The 20,850-nt window shown below is 43.7% G+C and overlaps 1 long non-coding RNA gene and 1 pseudogene across 2 annotated transcripts in view; one reads left to right on the top strand and one right to left on the bottom strand.

Moving 5' to 3' along the window:
- LOC102555236 (uncharacterized) overlaps positions 1-15,068 on the top strand; it is a 119,772-nt gene extending 104,704 nt beyond the window's left edge. Inside the window, exons 3-4 of one of the 2 annotated variants that reach the window (XR_005497363.2) lie at positions 7,420-7,532; positions 14,915-15,068. This is a non-coding gene — a long non-coding RNA (uncharacterized LOC102555236). Of the gene's footprint in view, positions 1-7,364; positions 7,533-14,914 lie in introns of both variants that reach the window. The other variant, XR_010060910.1, reaches the window with a different exon arrangement.
- Positions 15,069-15,441: 373 nt separating this feature from the next.
- On the bottom strand, positions 15,442-15,554 carry LOC120099049 (U6 spliceosomal RNA; annotated as a pseudogene).
- Positions 15,555-20,850: the final 5,296 nt, after the last annotated feature.

Genomic DNA, 20,850 nt, shown 5'->3' with positions numbered 1-20,850 from the left:
AAGAGACCAAAACTGATAAGGGATCATCCCAAAACATTGCTTAAGGAGGGGAGAGGAACAAAGTTTACTAGATGTGAAAGTGTGAATGAATGTTCCCTTGGTTCCGTGAGCTATGAAAAAGTAACACCTCCCCTATCTGCTTGTTTGATGCCTTGCTTAGTTCATTGACAGTCTACAGTCGAATTTTTTCCCCATGTGGGTTAATTTCACATACTCCTCTTTGCTCTGTACTCATGGCTACAGTTTAACAAGGACCTATTGAATGAGTCCTTCTTGATTTGAATTTGAGGGTTGGGTCTCTGTACATCCCTGGACTCACCTGGCATGAGGCTCATTCCCTGCCAGTCAGTCAGTCATTCCAGATAAACAGCATGCTGCCCACGGGACTGATGAGTGAGTGTCTCCATCCTCAGACTCTTTAGACACCGAGTGATAGTGCAGAGTCCCTGTTTGTAGCAGCAGAGTTCGCTTCTGGCTCAGGTTTAAATGAGCAAACTCGTCCTGGGTCTTGGCATTTGGAAGAGCCGTAAAGCCTTGTGTTGACAGCAGCATTTTGTAGGTCATTACACTCATTCATCCTTAACCTTCCGAGGATTTTCCTTTTGAAAAATATTTTGATTATACAGAACACACATTTTATAACCCTTATTTATTTCACAAAGAAACAAAAATTTTAAGTTGCAAACACATAAAGCAAGACCAGGAATTTTGCCTTAGCACGTAGATAATTGCATTTGCCATCCGAACCTTCAATATAGTAAGGACACTACCTCATCATAAACATTGGGCTCAAGCATTCTCCTTGCCTAGGCTACTGCATCCAGTAGATCCTGAAGGTTTGTTTGCAAATGCTCATGGGAAATAAGGTCACTCTGCAAACGAGCCTGTACTGTGACGGCAGTGGTCTAGATTAATTCGGTTTTCTGGCTAAAATGATACATCTGCTGTCTTCACTGTGGGTAAAAGTGCTAGTCACCTAGCCTAATGACCTGAATTTAAACCCTGGGACCCATATATATGGTAGTAGGAGAGAACTGACTTTCTCATATTGTCCTCTGACCTTCAGAAGTATGCTGTGACTCCCACATATGTACACACACACACACACACACACACACACACACACACACACACAATGCCCATCATAAAGTCAGTCTAATGCTTTGTAATTCTTTCTATTTTGTCCTATAATTACTGCCTGTTTACCCAGTGGCTTCTTTTGTCATCACACCAGACTCTTTTCCTACTCAGATTCTACTCTTTATGTTATTAAGGGCCATGGATGTGTTGGCATGTATGTATGTCCCAGAAGAGTTAAAAGGGACACACTAATGCTCAGGGGACCAATGATTTCATAACCAAAATTCGTCCCTGACCTGGTCCAAGTTCATCTGTAAATCTCACACAGAAGCTTCTTGAAGAAAGGAAGAAATGCAGTCTTATTCCTACTGCGTATAAACCGGGTCCTAGACACTTAGCTGAACGTAAGCCTCACTCCAAAATCGCACGTGTGGTAGCTCTGAGCGCCCTGGTCATCTGTACCAACTCCTGCATACATCCCAGCACACACCTAGCAGGCTTTTGTTCTGCCCCGACGCTCACCATCAGAAGAGACAATGTGGGCTGTCCTTTCCCTTCCAGGAAGAAATGGAAGACTGTGGAGGTGAATAGCAGGAGTTCTCTCTCAGAAACAGTTGGGTTCTTGCTTGGGGCAAGATGTTTGAAAAGCACCATATAAAACTCTTCTTTCTATTCCCAAATCAGCCTCATATGCCAGCTGAGATGGAAGTAGGGCACTGTTAAAATTAAACCCAGTTCTGCCTTTCATCACAACAGAGGCATAGCTGACTCATCTTGGACATCCTAACCAGTCTCTCTCTGTCTCTCTCTGTCGCTCTCTGTCGCTCTGTCTCTGTCTCCATCTCTGTCTGTCTGCCTCTGTCTCTCTGTCTCTGTCTCTGTCTGTCTCTCTGTCTCTGTCTGTCCCTCTATCTCTGTCTCTCTCTGACTCTGTCTCTCTGTCCCTCTGTCTCTGTCTGTCTCTGTCTCTGTCTGTCTCTGCCTCTCTGCCTTTGCCCCTCTCTCTCTCTCTCTCTCTCTCTCTCTCTCTCTCTCTCTCTTCCTCCCTCCCTCCCTCCCTCCCTCCCTCCCTCCCTCCCTCCCTCAGCCTGGCATGGCGAAAGATTTTCCATTGTGAGTGTTAGAGAATTTCTTCACTGATAGATAAGACACGAGATGAAAGTATTTAAAAAAAAAAACAAAAAGAGCCAATCCCATCCCCATCGGCATAGCCGCAGCAAGACAAAGCCGTTCTGTTGTGACAGTTAGATTTAAGACCTACGATGCCACCCTGGGAACTCTGCAGTCTGAGTGTTACCCAGACTCTGCAAGCCTCTTGGGGCCATACCCAGAAACCAGCCTTTATTCCTCGGTGCGTGCAGTGTCGTTTGTGAGAGTTCTGCCCACAAAGCCATCAGATGGTAACAATTTTCAGTCACTTCCAACATGAGTTGGTTTTGAACTTTAATATGCAACCTAATTATGACTGCAAACACTTTGTTAAGCAAACAAACTTCAAACCCCTTTAAGAGGGAAAAAATAAAACTAGCTCTTCTCTGGTCATTCTGTCCCGTACAAAGGCTTTAAAAATAAAACTGTGTGGGGAATTAGAGAATCTAGGGATTTAGAAAAAAAAAAACAAATCTGCCCCAAATTGAATGGCTTCAATGTAATCACTGCTTGAGCACAGAGTATCTGATTTTTTACTTCAACTCAAAACCTGGAAGCTAAAGCAATCTATGTCCTTCTCCCCCCTTTAACTGGTCACCTTCTGCCCCAGACACACAAGGAACCTCATTCTTGCTTTAGTCTTCCAAAGGAACAGGCCTTTTCATTTGTTCCCCAACTGCTCTTTGCATATGAATTTCCTCTTTCCAGATCCTGAAAAGCAGGCCACTGGAGGTCCTCCTCCCTCCAGAGTCTCTCACAGGAATCTCTTTCCATCCTTCCTGGTTACTTTATCAAGGGTAAGAATCATTATATAGCAAATGGAAGTGAACCGATATTTCATACGGAGTCCAAAACAAGGGGTGGCCAGGCAGTGTGAAGGGGTCACAGGAATGGGAGTGCTGATCTCCAGACTTAGTCTGTGGTCCTCTCTGTCCTGAGTTTCCCTGTGTTCCCTATTGGCCAGAATAATGGTTGCTGGTATCTTCCTTTATTTTCTGGGTACTGCCTCGGGAAGGAGCACGATACATAGAGAACAGATATCTGATTTGGGGGTGCACTTTTAGCAGTGGGACAATACTGGGTAGCCCTTACGAAAGGCAGGAGGAAGGGGCACCTAAGGTGACCCTGAACCCCACATGTCAGTGCCTCAGCTCTCCCCAGCCTCACCTCTTCGTGAACATAGGAAATCGTTGAGGCCAAAATTTTATTTATGACCAAGCAGGTGAGAAGACTGCTCTCCTGGGAAAGCCTGTGTTTGAGATGCTGGGCTGTGATCTTGTGACAATTGTTCTTGTCCACTAAATGCCTAATCCCCCTCCTCGGATGTGATGGCAGGGCTTGGGGACATGCTCATTATAGAGACAGCTTTTTATACCAGAGGAAACGAAGCTTTTGCTGCATCTGAGTGTAGAATTTTTCAGGCAGGATGGAAACCCCATTTGAAGAGGAGTCATGGGCTGGGGCCGTAAAAAGGTTCCTTCCTTTCCAAATGGACTCAGACATGGGTAGATAGCTTCTCCATGCTGTCCCTCCACAATGAGTGGAAGTTGTGCTGGTTCACAGATACTTGTCATGTGAAGCCCATCTGGATGGAAAAATTCTGGTAACAATTAAAGAGTCCACCAGGTCCCCCAGACTGCATTAAGATGAACACTGAGTTAAAAATTCACTGATCTTCCCTGGCCGTGCTTTCTGGGTTTCCTGTCCTCACACAGAGAGATGCAAAACAGTAGGAGTCTAATGATTAGCCACAGGACTGTCCCCCTGGACTGCTATGCTCTTTAGGGACTTAGAAGACGGAGCTAAGGTCTAGCTTAGAACGCTCACGAGAAGGTGCTGCTGTCTCCTTATCATCTATGGTCCCTGAGCATCTACCTGTTAGCTTAAACTTCCACCTAAACTGTTCCCTGGATATTTCTACCTTCTCACTTTTTAAAAATGTAAATTCTTTATCACACTGTGAAAAGTAATGTTTTTTTTTTCCTGGTTCACTGTCATCTTTTATCCCTATAGAGCCACAAAAAAATCTGCTTAGAATATTTTGTTTTAATAGATAATTTCAATTTAAGGAGAGCCTTAGAAAATGAGTACATTATTTAATACTGCATAATATGCCTTCCATTCTAAAGAACAAACATGCTATGTGCTCTTTGGTTTGGGGCATTTTGGTTGAGACCACAGAGGTATGTTGTAAGTTTTAATTCAGAGGTTTTCCTATTAATGTTGAATGAACTGGTAGGGATATATGGCAAAAGGTCCATTCATGGAAATGGCTATTTGATGGGTCATAAAGCTAATTAAAACCAAATTTTGGCAACGGCATTCAGGATGTGCATGGCCAACTCTGTTTTGTTACACTGCCCCAAATGACTCTTTCATGTGGGAAAATATTTTCACTTCAAAAAAAAAATACAGGAAAGTTTAATTGATCTAGGCAAACAAAACAGTCAGACAAATTAGCACATGATCAACTCCTAGGATCTAAGCAAATCGGGCTATAAAATCTAAAGGAAATGCGGCGGCTTTAACTTTCATTGCTGTTTCAAAGTTGGATCTCAGGGAATTGGTATACATGAAAAAAAACCTTAACTATTGTGTGGCCATGACTCCAGAGACCAGAGCTGCAGTCAAGAGACGGTGACAAAACAAACAAACAAACAAAGACCCAAACACGACACCGGGCGGTGGGGATAGGGGATAGGGAGGAGAGGAGAGGGCACCCACTTGAACTCAAATAAATCTGCAATAATGCTAAGAAATCTCAGAGCTTTGTTTTAAAGATAGTTGAAATTAGTATGCAAAGGTTTGAATCATAGATGTTCTTCAACAAGAGTTATTGATACAGCTACTGAATAGCTGTAGAGGAAAAGTTTTGATTAATCTCATTGCTTTGGCCCAAACTTTCCCTTATGCCTTTGCTCCTCTAAATAATATTATCAGGACTCTTCTGAGAAGCACATGGTAGGGCTATAAGTTTCTTGGTGTCATGCAGCCTACCATAAACCATTACACAAATAATTATTTTATCCAAGGGATGAGCAGTGCTTAAGAGGAAGCGGTGATGTACCTTCTGAGCCTTTGAGAGGGACATCTAAACGTATCTGGAGGTCTGAAGTCAAGGAAGCCACCAGCAGACATGAGGCCACAGTGGAGAACTAGCAGAGTAAAAAGAGTAAATGAAGTTCCAAGTGAAGACACTGGGAGGACTCCCAGGTAGAGAGACATAAGAATGGGCGTGGTCCAAGATTTCATGAAGCACAACACATGCAAGGGGACAGAGAAAGTCAGAGTAGGATTACAGGGGTGGTGAGCCCGAGGTGAGTCGGAGAGGCAGTTAAGAGCCAGCTCATAGAAGTATGGTGAAGTGCATTAGCAATTTCGAAAGGCACAGACCTGACCGACCAGAAGGGACAACAGCCGTCAACAGATCTCATGGTGCAACCAGGATGACTGGCTGGCCATCAGCCCAGAAGGAAAGGGCTTGTAGGACGAGTTTTACATTCTCTACTTAAGACCGAGAGTACAGGAGCAAAACAAAACACTGAAGTCTTTTCAACAAGGAAGCTTCAGAATCGAACATGAGTTCAGCTTGCTTTCTAGAGTTGTAGGGGATAAATTATTTTCCGCTTACCAAGGAGCACCCCCTATATCAGAGACAGGGTGCTCTTGGGAGTGGGGCATAAGATGAAGGACACAGAATCATTCAGTCACTCTACCTGAGCAAACGACTTCTAGATGTACTTCAGAGAAATGGAGAGAAGTGAGCGTCCTACCCAAAATCTACCTCCCCCCCCCTCCACATAAAGGAGAAAGAAACCATCTTGGCTCTGTACGACAGTAGGAGTACTGATCAATAGAACATTTAATCACATAGAGGCTTTTTCCCCTTGCCCTGTCGGTATGCATGATTCGCTCCCCAAAAAGAAAGCAAGCGACTCAAGGCCTATAGTTTCCACTGAGTCAGGTGCTGCCGGCTTGTACCTCTACCTGCCCGGATCAGCAACACATACCTGTAGGAACCAGCCAGAAATCTTCGTCTGAAGTCCCCCACTTCTTCCTTAATCTCGGTATCGCCACACATGCTCTCAGAAATCACTCCTGTGGGTACCGTCCTATGTGTAAACCAAGGAATCAGTTTAGGAAATGATCTACTAACTCTGCCCTGTGACAACAAACTAGTTTCAAATCCTAAAGAGCCACAGAAAAATAATTTTCTCCCTATAATCATTTTCTAAGTATAAACGTGATCAAAGGTGTGCAAATCATACAGACCCACAGACAGGACAAAGAGTCAAGAATGGAAAATTATCTAAATGTTAAAGTTACGGTCATTAACTGGCATCCTACTAAGAGATTTGATGTACAGCCACTGTCTGAGACTTAGAGGCTCTCCTGAGAGGCAGGCAAAGGGGACATTGTGAGCATTTCACTGCTGAGCACCTGGGAGCTTGAAGGCTGACCGGTTTGCACACAACCTTGGCAACCAGCATCTGCCTAGAAGCCTTGGACGTTGGTGTAGGGCCATCTACGTTCAAATCTTGATATATATATTTATCCAACACTTTAACTTAGCAGTCTTGAGTGAAACACATCACCCTCTATCATGTGGATGGGGCTCACCAACCAGTTGAAGAAAAGCCATAGAGCAAAAGACTATCTCCGGTCTCAACAGGAGCTCTTATCCAGGTCTTAAGGCTGACAGCTAGGGGCCAGGCCTGTAGATTTCATGCTACCCAGCTCCCAGTTATGTGTCAATCATTTGGAGAGTGAAAAGAGGGAAGAAAGAGGAGGAGAAGAGAGAGATTGGAAGAGAGGAAGAGAGGTAGAGAGAGGGAGGGGTGGAGGGGAAAAGAGCAAAGATAGAGAAGGCGAGGGATGAATCCTATTGCGTCTATGTTTCTGGAGACTCAACACATTCTCTAAACCTCAGTTTCCTCGTAAACCCTCAAGGACTCACAACTAAATAAAATAGTTCATGACCAGTGTCTAGCCAGGGTCAGAGAGATGGTCTGATTGGTGAACTTCCATTATTAATTTATGGGGAAGACACTCGAACAGACTGCTCTGTTTGTTACTATGCTCAAACAGACTGCTCTGATTGTTACGATGTTGCCTATTGCTGCCTCTGCCTACAGTGTTCATTCTCATTCTCTCCATGCCCACCCCTCACACTCCACCTCTGATGAGAAGCAACAGCCCAGGCTGGAGGAAGCTTTAGACACTCCTGAGCACCACCAGCGTGAGGACTCCGTGTGCTGTTACTTCTTGGTAACGGAAGCTGGTTGCTTCGCGGTCCACGTAAGGTATGTGTCTTACCTTCTGCATCATACATTAATGGTGTCTTGACATTTATATCTGATTCTTCCGTGTGTGCCCTCCCGCCTCTCCACTCTTTTCCCTTGGTTTCACTTTAGCAAATCATAGGGGCAGGAGGGACTGAGAGAGGGAAACACCTGTCAATGACAAGCTCACCAGGCCATTAACCAGTCCCTGGTGGGTCACTGTTCCAACTTAGCCAAAGGAAACAGCAGATAACAGTATCTTGGGATGACATGGATAGAGACAGAGGGTCCTGTATAGCCAACAAAACATCAGGCTATTTTAGGAGCATCAAACGAGTAGACTTCCCATAACGTTCGGAACCAGGCAAAAACACCCAAAAACTCATTTGTGGCTAAACCTGTGACCTGTAAGATTGGTTCAAATTAGAAGTCACTTCTAAGTGCATTACAGACTTATCATAGCTAATTGAAATGGCCTTGGGCATTTTAAATTTCATTCCGGCTGGGAAGTGGACAGCCTCTCTCTTCTGTATCTGTAACAGTCCTTCTTGTGCAATGCTGAAAGAAATGTAAGTCTGAGGCTACAAAATTACCACGAGCCTCATTGATTGCTTGTCAACACCCACAGTGCTTAGGAGAAGTCTCATTTAGTTCTAGAAAAAAAATGAACAAAATTGGCGAATAAATGGTATTGATTGTGGGAGCTTAAAATTCCCCCAATGGAATGCATTTCTGCAACTAATATTGTAATTTTTAGCAAAATCCAGTAAAGTTGACTTTTGACAAAAATCATCCTTGGGATTTGTGTAAGTCAGCTAAAATCTACTAGCTAGCCCACAGTGCACTGGGGTAAGTCTGAGCTGTAGCTAGCCCACAGTGCACTGGGGTAAGTCTGAGCTGTAGCTAGCCCACAATGCACTGGGGTAAGTCTGAGCTGTAGCTAGCCCACAGTGCACTGGGGTAAGTCTGAGCTGTAGGTAGCCCACAGTGCACTGGGGTAATTACGTCTGAGCTGTAGCTAGCCCACAATGCACTGGGGTAATTACGTCCGTGCTGTAGCTAGCCCACAATGCACTGGGGTAAGTCTGAGCTGGTTCAGAATCCAGACATGTGGGTGTTTTCTTTGTTACTGCCTTCATTGGCTATACATACATAGCATCAAAACCCGCATGTGGATAATTTCTCACCTATAAATTCCACTGTGTCATGTATTCCAAAAGCAAATATGTGCTGAAGGATCTATGTTGTTGTTGTTGTTATTATTATTATTATTATTATTAAATTTTTAAATGTAACTCATTCAGGTAATCGGCCCACTGCCTCTTAAACAGTACCAGGTGAATTATCAGTACTGTCAGAAGCACTTGCCAGCCCAGAGCTGTCACCTAGCGTCACAGAAAGATCCTATCTCAGACCGCCCCTGCTTGCCTGGCCATCCTTGCTGCGTCAAGGTTGCCCAGCCCCGGGAAAGAATATTTCAGATCTTCCCTTGCAACCGGCTGTCCCCAGAGCATGTCCACAGTGTCAAAGACGCTACAGGCTGTGTGGCTTAGACAACAGACCTACACTGAGTTACTCATTTATAGTTCTGAAGCTGGGAAATCCACAATAAATGTGTCAGCAAGGCTTCTTCCTTCAGAGAACCACAAGAAAGAATGAACTTCACACTTTTGTCTCTAGGTTCTGCGGCCACAGGTACCTCTCGGCTTTGAGATGCCATTTTCCTATGCCTTCACACCCTATGTTCTGTGTTCCTCTCTCTAATTTTCCCCTTTTTACAAGAACACATGCTATACTAGATTACAGAGTGCTCCAGTAACCTATCAGTTGATTACCTCTGTCGAGACACGATCGTCACAGCCCGGCATGGTAGCCCAGGTGTGTGATCTCAGGACTTGGGAAGCTAAGGTAGGAAGATCACGAGTTCAAGGTCAGCTTGGGCTACAGAGAAAACCAGTAAGACTACATGTACAGGACCTAACCTGTCCTACACGTCAGGATGTCAGCATCCTTTGGAAGAACACTACTCATCTCTAACACTAGGTCAAATGAACACCCAGGTTCACTCATGCCAAACGCTGGAGTTATCAGTACTGTAGACCTCTCACTAGGGATCAGCCTGTGTTCCTAGGAAACAGGAGGTATGGACCCAACAACTTCTTCCTCTGAGACAAGATATTGCACCAGAGTCTCTGCTACAAGTGTGTAATATTTTCCCTCTAAGCAATGGTTATGGTGATAAAATGAACGTTTCCAAACCTGGGTAGGCACGTTTCCTACCCAATGAGAGGACATCTGTCACCTTCCATCACTACATAAAAAAGATAATAGTAAATTGTTTGGAACACATCATAAAGTTACTATGAAAACCACTTCAAGGAGTAGAAATGTACTAAGCATGCACATAGACATACATATCCATGTAGGCACATGTGCACATACAGCTACATGTACATGCACACACACATAGGCATATGCACAATTATACACATGCACAAATAGAGACCCATGCACACACAAATATGTACAGACATAAACACACACCACACACATGACACACATGAACATATACATACGAACACACTTATTCATACGCATTCACACACAACAATTAAGTTCTAAATTCACCTCAAGTATAAGACCCTGTTATAGAACACGGTTTTGTGTGTGTGTGTGTGTATGTGTGTATATAAATTAATATCATAAAAACTTAATTACCAGTTTTTAAATTTTTAATTGAAAATAAAATAATATTTGAGTGTGGGTTTTTTTTTTTTTTGTAGTATAGGTCTATGATTGAAAAAAAAGTAGCAATTCTTGGAGAGAAAGAATGAAGTTTCCCTCAGTTGGGACTTAAGCTTGGTGTTTTCCATAACCAAAGTCGACTGCAAATGTTTGTCTGTAAATGTTGGTCAGCAGGAAGAATTTAAATGTATTTTTTTGAAAATATCTTCACACTCAGAAAGGTGATGCTTGCTTGTGGCACTCAAAGAGCAACTTATCAGCACGTCCCTGAACTTGCTGGCTAATGAGATAGCGGTGCAAACCACCCCTGGCTTCCATTCCAGCTGCCTAGCCTTCAATTGTAGCACAAAAGCTGTTGGGGACAATGTGTAAACAATTGGGTGTGGTAGAAAAACCTCACTACAAACACTGACATTTGAATTTCATATAATTTTCACTTGTCGCGAAGTATTATTTCTTTGATTTTTAAAAAACAATGTCAAATACAAAAACCATTCTTCACTCGCAGGCCACACATGAACAAGAGATTGGCCTGATTTGGTCTCAGAACTACAGTTGCCTGTTCCTACTACAAACGATTCTTTGTGTGCACGTGCATTCATGCTCACGTGCTTGTACACGTTGGGGGGAAGGGCGTGCACATGTGCATGTTTCCAGCTCTGAGTCTTCTGATATGAGCATATAACCTGGAGTAACTTGCTACAGAAACTGGAAACGTGTGGGAGGGTGTGGAAGGCAGTGGACAGGGGAATAGCAGGGTACACGTGATTCTAAAGGGGAAAGCAGGGGAAAACAGGAGGCTTAAATTACGGAGGAGGGAGAGAAAAGAATGCAGAAGAGAGGCCAGTAAAGCAAGAGTCAGGGTGTCTGAACAGGTCATAAGGAAACACTATCTTCTTTCTACCTAAAACTACGTATAATACAATAAGTCGTACGCATACCCACACATAAACATAAACATAATAAAGTTCAAATAAAAATTCCCCATCTAGGTTGGCAATTCCTCTTTCCAACAGCCATAGTTACCTAACAAAACCCGCAACACCGGGCATAAGAATCCCCCCTTTGAGTTGTTGCTTAGGGTGGTCCAAGAGACTTCTGAGTCAACATAGGCTGTTGTTGTTTCCTTTGTTACTTCCAGAAGTGGAAGGCAAATCCCTATTGTTGAGGACACCATGCACTTGAAACACAGGACCCAGAAGCCCCGGAGCAGGATCAGATCTGAAAACATTTTCCCTGAGAACTAGTTTTCTCGGTTTTTCAAGGTTTCCTGGCCATGAAAGTTTCCAGTGGATGGAAGCAACCAATGTCCGACCAGCCAGCTGTGACACCCATGAACCACAGCAGTGACCAACATGACAACCTTAAGGTGCAATAGTGGCATGCATACCTTGGTGATAACCAAGAACTCTGATTGGACTTGGGGCCTACTCAACAAGAGGGAACCCATGGCATTCTTCCTGGCCAGAGACCTGGGTTAATGGCAGCTCGTGAATCTTGGCAGACCCTCTACCACCTTATTAAACCAGCAGAATCCCCACCCGTACTCTATTGATCCTCATAACTACAGATCAGTGTGGTTCTTACTTCTCACCCCTCATGAAAGAAACCTCTCTTGGCAACAGACAAGAGACTGTTACAGAAAACCACGACAGATCGAAATGCAGCTAGGACCAACCGCTATGCTATTCCTGCACCTAAAGCTTAGGGGACCGTTGCAGCAGAGGGTAGCAGGAAGATCTTAAGACCCAGAGGAAAGGAAGCTTGCTGTGAGATACACCTAGGAAGTCTTATCATCATGGTCACCTAAATAAGACACAGTGACACAATGGACATGCTGACATGGAAGGGTAAAGGTTTGTGGGGCCTTAACGCTAGAAAAGGAACTACGGGAAAATGAAAAATGCTGAGAGCAGGAGAAATGGTCTTCTCCAGGGAAGAGACCCCCCAGTTTGTTAACCAATACTAAATGGTCATCCCTAGGATCATATACATACAGGTAATAATGTATAGACTAAACAAGTTGCATTTATGTACTTAAGAATATATATATATACAGACACATACAAGTATATCATATATTTATATATACATATAAATGCATAGTATATTTGTATAATATATACATTATACATACTATATATTATGTGTAACAGATATTTATGTTACATATATGTATATACACATAAATGTACAATATATGCACATTATATACATATACACATATTATATATGTATATAGCATATATATAACATAAATATATTACATATATTACATAAGTATGTGCGTATGTGTATAACATGTATATATTATACATCTATAATATGTGTATATATGTAACATAAATATGTTATACATATATATGTATGTATGTATATATATATATATATTTATTTATTTGTTACCTTCCAGAAGTGGAAGGCAAATCCCTATTGTTGAAAACTCCATACATTTCAAACACAGGACCCAGAAGCCCCTGAGCAGGATCAGACCTGAAAAATATGTGTGTGTGTGTGTGTGTGTGTGTGTGTGTGTGTGTCTGTGTGTGTGTAAAAGAAAGAAAACAAGGCCATAAATTGGACAAAGAACTGGGCGAATACATGGAAGGAAGGGAAAGAAGAAATAAAACGATATCATTGTATTATGATTTTTAAAACTTACAATAAAAAATTAGAAAAGCAAGTTGTGAACTGTACAGTCAATTGGTTTCCTTCCCGGATGACTTCGTAGTGAGAGGACGAAAGCAGTCCGAGATGTGGTCAGAGTGAGAGCCAGCACCACACCTTGAGTGGGTGAAGCCACCTGGCATGGGTGCCCAGTGCCACGCCCCTGAGGTGTAGACATACCGGAGTGACACGCCCACTGTGTGAGGGCTCAGCAGCAACCAAACAATCCTAAAGGCAAAGAAAGGGAGATTTACACAGGCGCCTCAGGAGGTGACGGTGGGAAGCCATGCCATGTGGGCAGGATTTTCAGGGCAAGCGAAACATGGGGTATTTGAGAACTAAAGAGGGCCCCTTCTTTAAAGGTGTGGGGTGCAACTCAGGAGGGTTACCTGTGGGCTCCTCTGCCTTCTTTCATCACTGGTTTTCAAATTAGTGTCTTCCTTAGGCAATCTTTCCACTAAGAATTTCCTAAATTACTCGATCCTCCAAAAGCTATAAAGGTTTGGAGAGTAGGCTGAAACTTCAATTAGTATTAGGCAAATTGTGGGCCTCTGGTATTTCTAGCAAGCGCAAAGAGCTGCCAAATATTCCTGCCAAGCTTCCCTGAGCCTGGACAGCCCTGTAAATGCCTACTCAAGAAAGTCACTGCCTGGGACAGTAACTAACATTAGTTCTCTCGTAGAATGGGAGGAACCGCTTCAGAACTGGAGAACGGGGGGGGGGGGGCTTCCTTTTATGACAGAAAAATAAGGCCTCGAGGTTGCTGGCTTTAGGACAAGCTCGAGGAAGGATAGCCAAGGTTTAGAGCAGGGTGCAGGGTCACAGAGTCTTGGGGAGGGGAGTCGTAGACACCAGAGCATAAAGGCAAAGCATCTGTAGTAGAGACCACTTCTTCCAGACCACCTCGAATGCCGGAGCAGCCCGGAGAGGTCAATCTCTGTCATCCGCATCCTCCAGGAAGCTTGAAAGACATCAGAGTCTCCGTCTGATCAGGCTGGAAGGGAAGTGCATCTTGTCCCTTTCACAAAGCCCAATATGTATTTCTTTAAAAGTGCATCCGACCACACTTGTAAAAGATTCTTTTTCATTCTTTTCAAGACTGACTAGCTTTCACGGTGAATCAGTTTTCCCAAAAATGAATTTCAAGAATCACGCATAGCCACCAGGCGGTGTTGGTACACACCTTTAACCCCAGCCCTCTGGGCCAGCCTGGTCTACAGATGGAGTTCCAGGACAGCTAGGGCTACACAACCTCAAAAAACAAAAACAACAGAAATCACACATAGTTGGTATTTAAGAAGAATTGAAACACAAAACAAGCATATTAACCCATGTTGCACTTGGTAGCACTCGGGAGGCAGGGGCAGGTGGTTTGCTGTGAGTCTGAGGCTATCCTGGCCTACATGGTGATTTTCAAATCAGCCAGCTACACAGAGGGCCTTGTCTAAAAAGAAAATAGATGAAAACCTTAGCATGTACCAGATGGCGAATTAAAGGGTTTCATATCTGATACCTTACTTCCTTAAGGAAAGAAAAGTGTTTTCTTTTAGTCTCGGAATTGATACAAATCACAAGTCGAAGCCCTCTAGCTCAATTTGGCTGTGCAGAGGAATTACTTTTGTGTTTTAAGGGAGAGTCTCATTCCATGGTTCCCGTTAGCCTTGAACTCACAATCTTCCCGAGTACTAGAATTACAGGCATGTGCCATCAGGGTAGCTGCTGCTGTCGTGGCCAGCACGTTGGTAGATGGTGGCAGCAGCAGAAGCAGGATTAATCCAGTCTTCCAACAACGATCACCCAGACTGCCTGCATAAACCTCACCGAGACGCCCCCACTAACGAACGAGCTTCCCATTAGGACTGAAACAGACCTTCGGTCACCTTTTGACTCTCGTGGACTTCAATTTCCATGCAATGCGTACTGTTGGTGCTTATTATAACTTCAGTCAATCATTTATTTTGGGCCATTTATGGTTGTTCCCTATGTGTCAGGTGCCTGTTCCACAATAAATCTACACGGACCAGACTGAAGTTGAGTCCAGGGAACCAAGAAGCCAAGAAGCACTCAGTACTTCCGGCGGTCGTTCTGGACACTCAGTGGATTCAACAAAGTCAAAGGCAGAAGAGTCTCTGACACCCGTATGACAAAGGCAAGCGGGTGCTCATATCTGGTGAAGTACGGAGGTCTTGCTGAGCTAATGATATCTAGGTACTTTTATTGGGGCAAACTTCTCCGTGAGCTGAGGAATTGCTTTCAATGATGCTGCTCACGGCAGACACAGCCCCGTGATTCTGAATAGAAAGGGAGGGCAACTGGTTATCACACCGAGAGGGAGCAAGGCGTTTGGCAGAGAGCTATGGATTCCAGAATCCTGACATCGCTACTTCCTTACAGAAGCGTTAACCTCACCTCTGCGGGCCCACCGTTCTCACCTCACAGAGATTTTACTTTCGTTGTGAAGGTGAAATGAAGAGAAGTGATTAAAAAGTCCCAAGTACATTCTAGAAATCGAATAAGCAATAGTAATTCATGTATCTTACGGATTTGAATGTCATCCTCATGCAAGGGCCGTACTAATTTTCTCTGTATTTTTCCTTTTTTTTTTTTTCTTCTCTAGGATACATGAAGAAAGCACGGTAATTTACATTTTTTAAATACCATGATAGCTTTGTTTTCTTACTTGGGTTAGTGGGAACTGAACATGGGGTCTTGGCCAATGCTCTACTTCTGACTGAGCTACGTCCCCAACCATACTTCTCTAACAATACAAGGAAGACATTTTGAGTCTTCAGAAGAAATTTCACAGTATGTGGCCTTGAAGAATGGGAAGGGAGTGGGGTCAGTGAATGTTTATACAGAGAGGATCAAGAGAGAAATGTGAGTCATCCCATTGGCTGAAAAGGTCTCATACTACCTATGGACAAAACACAGATGACAGACAGGAGGGCAAGAGAATAGGCAGGACAAGGACTTGGGTTTTGAGGACACATGTGCCACATATAGGAGCTGCGTCTTATCAGAAGATGGTAGGAATTTTACACTGGCTTTCACGAGGAAACACATGCGCTAATACTTAATCACAGGGTCCTATGCAGAGATTTTTATTCAAAGATATAGAGAGATAGATATAGATACACACACACACACACACACACACACACACACACACACAGAGACAGAGAGAGAGAGAGAGAGAGAGAGAGAGAGAGAGAGAGAGAGCGCAATGTACTCAATCCTTGAATAATACCTTTGAACTAAGTAATAGCTAAGAAAGCTAAGACAGTATGACCACAGTTGTTTTTATGTGGAAGGATTGTGGAGAAAAGACAGATTAGAAAAAAGAAAACATTAAAAGTAGTTAGAGGAGGATATACAGTTGGGAGTCATAACTGCCAGCTAAGACTTTAAGGGAGAAGAAGAGAAGGGGGCACATTAGTAAGAAAACCTGAAATTCGGGGACCCTCGTGACCAGTTGAATTTGTGAGCAACTTACTCATTCCTCTGGGGAAAATGCCTTTGTGGATTCAATTGGTCTTTCAACTTCTTTGCAGAGTTCTATCACATTGTCCTTTATGAAAGGGGTGGCTTTGCTGGAGTGACAGCTTGAACTGTCACCAGTATCCATTCAGTGGTCCTTAACCCCCAAATTTAGACAACTAGGTATTAGGACTTCAAAAACAAAACCTCAGCCTTGTGTTAAGAGTTTTTTACCTTGAAATGGAGGTGCTCTTCATCTAACAACAGATACATTGTTTCGGTCTTCTAGGAGTTTCACTTTGATGTGTCAAAGGAAATGCCAGGAACTCCAGGCGAGAGTCATCACCACGTGAATACAGGATCAACAGCAGGTGTGGCTGGAGCTTTGGAAGCATGATCCGGTTTTAGGGATAAAAGGGTGGATGTTTCAAATGTTTCAGCGTTTGAAAGTCTACATTGCCAGGCGTCCAGGAATAGAAGCTGGACACTTCAGAGCTGCGTCAAGAGCGAGGGAACTGATCGTGATTAAGAAGCTGAAAGGAACACTGCCTCCTTGGCCCCCGCTTGCGTGAAGCAGGTGGGGAGCAGATGGACTTCCTGAACACCTGGGAGGGTTGGCAGCTGCTCTTGAGCTCGAACATTGAGCAATCACCTTCCCTTTTAGAACCTTGCAAATTAAGTCCTGTAAACAGATGGCGGGGCAGTGACCAGGTGTCTGCAGCAGAGAAGATCATAGTAAACCCTACATTTTTGTTGTTTCTTCCTCATCCACCCCACGGCCTCCGTGAAATGTTGGCGCATGGTAGTATTCTTAATTGAAAGGCTAAGATGTCTGGGTTGTGGAGAAGTGGCTTTCACAAAATAACAGCAAAGTGGAGGCAGAGTCAGAACAGGTCTTCAGACAGTAATCTTAGTGCCTCTGAGCACAAACTGTGATGGTCTGGGCTGTAATGACTTTGGAGCTTCTAGGAACAAAATCTTCTTTCTGACAGTGGACCGCTCTACTCTTTGGGAGTGGTCCCAGTGCCCTACTTAGAGATGGGCATGTTGTCCAGGATGAAGACCTCTGTTGTATTAGAGGATTCGATGATTCAAGCCGAGCAGGTCTTGCCTCCTTACCTACCTACCCTTCATTCCTGAAGAAGGAGTTTCCCACCTTCTAAGATTAAAGCTTGGAGGATGACATCCTTGGCCCCTCACTCAAAGAAAACTTCCAAAGTGATATGGAATAATAAATCATAATAAAATCTCCAACTAGGCCATATCAGAAATTAGTCAGCCAGTATAGTGGTGCACACTTAGGATCTCAGTGCTTGGGGAGACAGACTGAAGCACATGTCTGTGAATTTGAGGCTAGCCTGGTCTACACAGCGAGTTGCAGGACAGCCAGAGCTACATAGTGAGCTCCCGTCTCAGAAAGCAAAACAAACAAAACAACAACAAAGAAATTAGTCCTAATCTAGTACATGTAAGTAAACGAATTACTTTGCTCACATTCAAACAAAAGTCCCAACCAGCAGCCACCCAATTAAAAAAAAAATTAGTCAGTTTTGTGACAATGTGACAAAATACCTGAGTGAAATCAACTTAAAGGAAGGTTTTGCTACAGTTTGTGGTTGTAGAGCATCTATTTAGTGCACAGCAAGCTGGTCTCATTGCTTTGTTTCTGACATGAGAATGGTATGACAATGGAGACCGTGGGCAGAGAAGCCTGCTCGTTCTGTGGTAGGGGAGAGGGGGAGAAATCCACCCTTCAGAGACATTCCTCTAGACCTGTTGGGGCAAAAGAAGGGGCTCAGAGGAAATAGGAGGGTGGCAAGAGAGTAGTGGGGACGCATGATCACAATACATACTATATGTATTTCACACATATGTGTATGAAACAATAATACCATTATTGTTAAATAATAAAAAGCACACAAATATTAAGTGTAAAGTAAAAGCCAATTTATAAGTTTTTAACAAAACAAGACCCACCCCTAGAGCCTTCCTTCTCAATTCTATCATCCCAGAGTCCCACCACCTTTAAACAGCACCACCAGCCGGGGGCCAAGCATTTGGCACATAGGTTTGGGGAACTCCAGGTCTAAGACAGAATAAAAAGTAAACCTCGGCATAGAGGTTCAAAAATCAATGTTCTAACCATAGCCACTAAGACCTCACTGCATTTACCACACCTGACCATGGCTCTTCAGTGACGGTTCATCCGACACTGTGAGTAGCCTATAATCCTGGATCGTTTCAGGACACCCTCACCATTCTTTCCTCTTTCGTATTGGATTCTAGATCACGTGCCCAGAACGGGCGTCCTGTGAGTTCCTCAGCTCTAGGAAGTACAGGTGCATGTAAAGTGGGGTGGGTCCAACCATGGTTTGAACTCAAAGAAGGAAGCTGGATTCTGTCTGTCTTACTGTCCTGTGTCTTTCAGGACACACAATCGAATTGGTGGGGTCTGTCACAAACCTCTGCAGGATGTGGGTAGGGGTAGGGGCGAGGGGCTCAGTGCACATCCAGAGCTCTTGCCTATGCTCTAGGCCTAAAGGCTAGCCCAGAAGACTATGAGAAACTGTGCCCCTCGCTGTCTTCCTCACAGCTAAACAGATAGTGACGAGATACAAACGTGTCTTGCTATTCCTGTTTCTGTCAAAGATACAGTATTTCAAAAGAAAGACTTTGTGCAAATACAACACTAGAACCTTAGTGAGCATAAAACTGAAAAGGAGAGGAAACCGAAAGAACCTTGCTTCTTTGGTGATGACAAATTCTGAGAAAACTGGGGCCGTTTTGAGACATAAATTCTAGCTCCCAAACACCAAAACAAGTATCTGATATTTTAAATAATTACATTTATCCGGGCTTGAGCCCATCCAACGAAAAGCAAAGGTTCCCTTGTCGTGGCTCAGGACGAAGCACAAGGCAGCCGTCACATCGTCAGGCCAGCATGTGTGGATCTGACTTGCGTGATCTAGCCTCAGTGAGCACTGCTGACACGTTGTTGTTTGTTTTTCTCAGGATTAGCAGAAAATGTTTGTGGGTGTTTTTACGTCACTAGAATAGGAAGCACTGAAAAAAAAAAAAACTTGTACCGCCTGGTTGATATTTCTGGAAAGAGAACTCTAAATTATTAGAGGAAGGGGGTGGGGCAGTCAGGAAAGAGAAGGATGAGTAAAGACTCAAGAAAGCCCCACCAGGAAAGTCCCACTTGGAAAATGGATTGATGGCAAGCGGGTGCTTTTTCGTGAAATAATATTCAGTTGCACTTGATGGGGAGACAGAGATACCCCCCCAACCAGACAAAAATTAAAATTAAAAGCATATTGGGCTCACAAGTCCACGCCATACAAACTATCTGCTACTTGACAAATGTTTCATATCCATGTGTGCTCAAGTCACAGGTGTCCCCAAAAGATTTGACACATAATACGTGCGAAGCAGGGAAATATATAGTGAAGGAAACTTAGAGAACATCGGACTAGAGAAAGTGAAAGTCCACAGTGCCAGAAATAGGGGATATTTTTATTTGAATGTCATATCCAACCCCGGGCCTCTTAGAAGCCAAATAAGGAAACACAGTGTTCTCCTAATTCTCGGGTGAAAGGAAACCCACATGTCTGGAGAGTCTGGAGAGTGATGACTTCTGCCTACAAACCTCTGGTTGAAATTTCCCATCCATATTTCTACATAAGAAATAGCGTCCTGAAAAAAATGAGTATTGATCTTTGACAGGAACGAAGGGCATCCAGTTGAAGCAAAGATAGTGAGTATGAATATGCTCTTCATCCATCGCTTTCCGGTGAGCTCACCCAGTGGGATAAAACTTAAAGAATCCACAGTTTTAATCCAGAAAGGATTCAGAGTGGCTGCAAACTAACTTCCACCAGCTGAATTTTGGACTGCAAAACAATACAAACAGAACAAACGGTGTTTTATAAAAACTTAAATTCAGGGTCAACCTGACGGCTCAGCAGCCAAAGTACTTGCCACCAAGTCTGATGATTTACCTCAGTTCCATCCCAAGGACCCATAGGGTGACCACACACACTCATAAACACACACACACACACATGCTACAAAGAGATTCACACACATACATACAAACTCAAGTCTTAAACTCATTACCAATATTTGAAAGTGTATATATGCTGTATACAGATCTAGCCTTCGAGCTTCACTTGCCTGTCTACAATACTCGGCAAACTGAAACCAGTCTTACTATAGTCGCCGGCTGGCCTTGGGAGGGCCATTTGTGTGAGTATCACGGTCATGGGCAGGAAGCTTCCTGGTGCCTTTTGCCTGTGGGAACCCAGGATTAGAAAAATGAACGGATAGCATCCCTCTGGGATTAGTTTTATTTTGTTTCTTTTGTCATTTTGGACTTTTGAGACAGAGCCTCACATGTCCCAAGCTGGCTTCAAACTCCATGTACCTAAGGGTAGACTCGAACTCACGT

The sequence above is a fragment of the Rattus norvegicus genome, chromosome 20, assembly GCF_036323735.1.
Source record: "Rattus norvegicus strain BN/NHsdMcwi chromosome 20, GRCr8, whole genome shotgun sequence".
NCBI lineage: Eukaryota > Metazoa > Chordata > Mammalia > Rodentia > Muridae > Rattus > Rattus norvegicus.
Note: the sequence above shows the minus strand (reverse complement) of the source record. Positions and strands in the feature narration are given on the sequence as shown.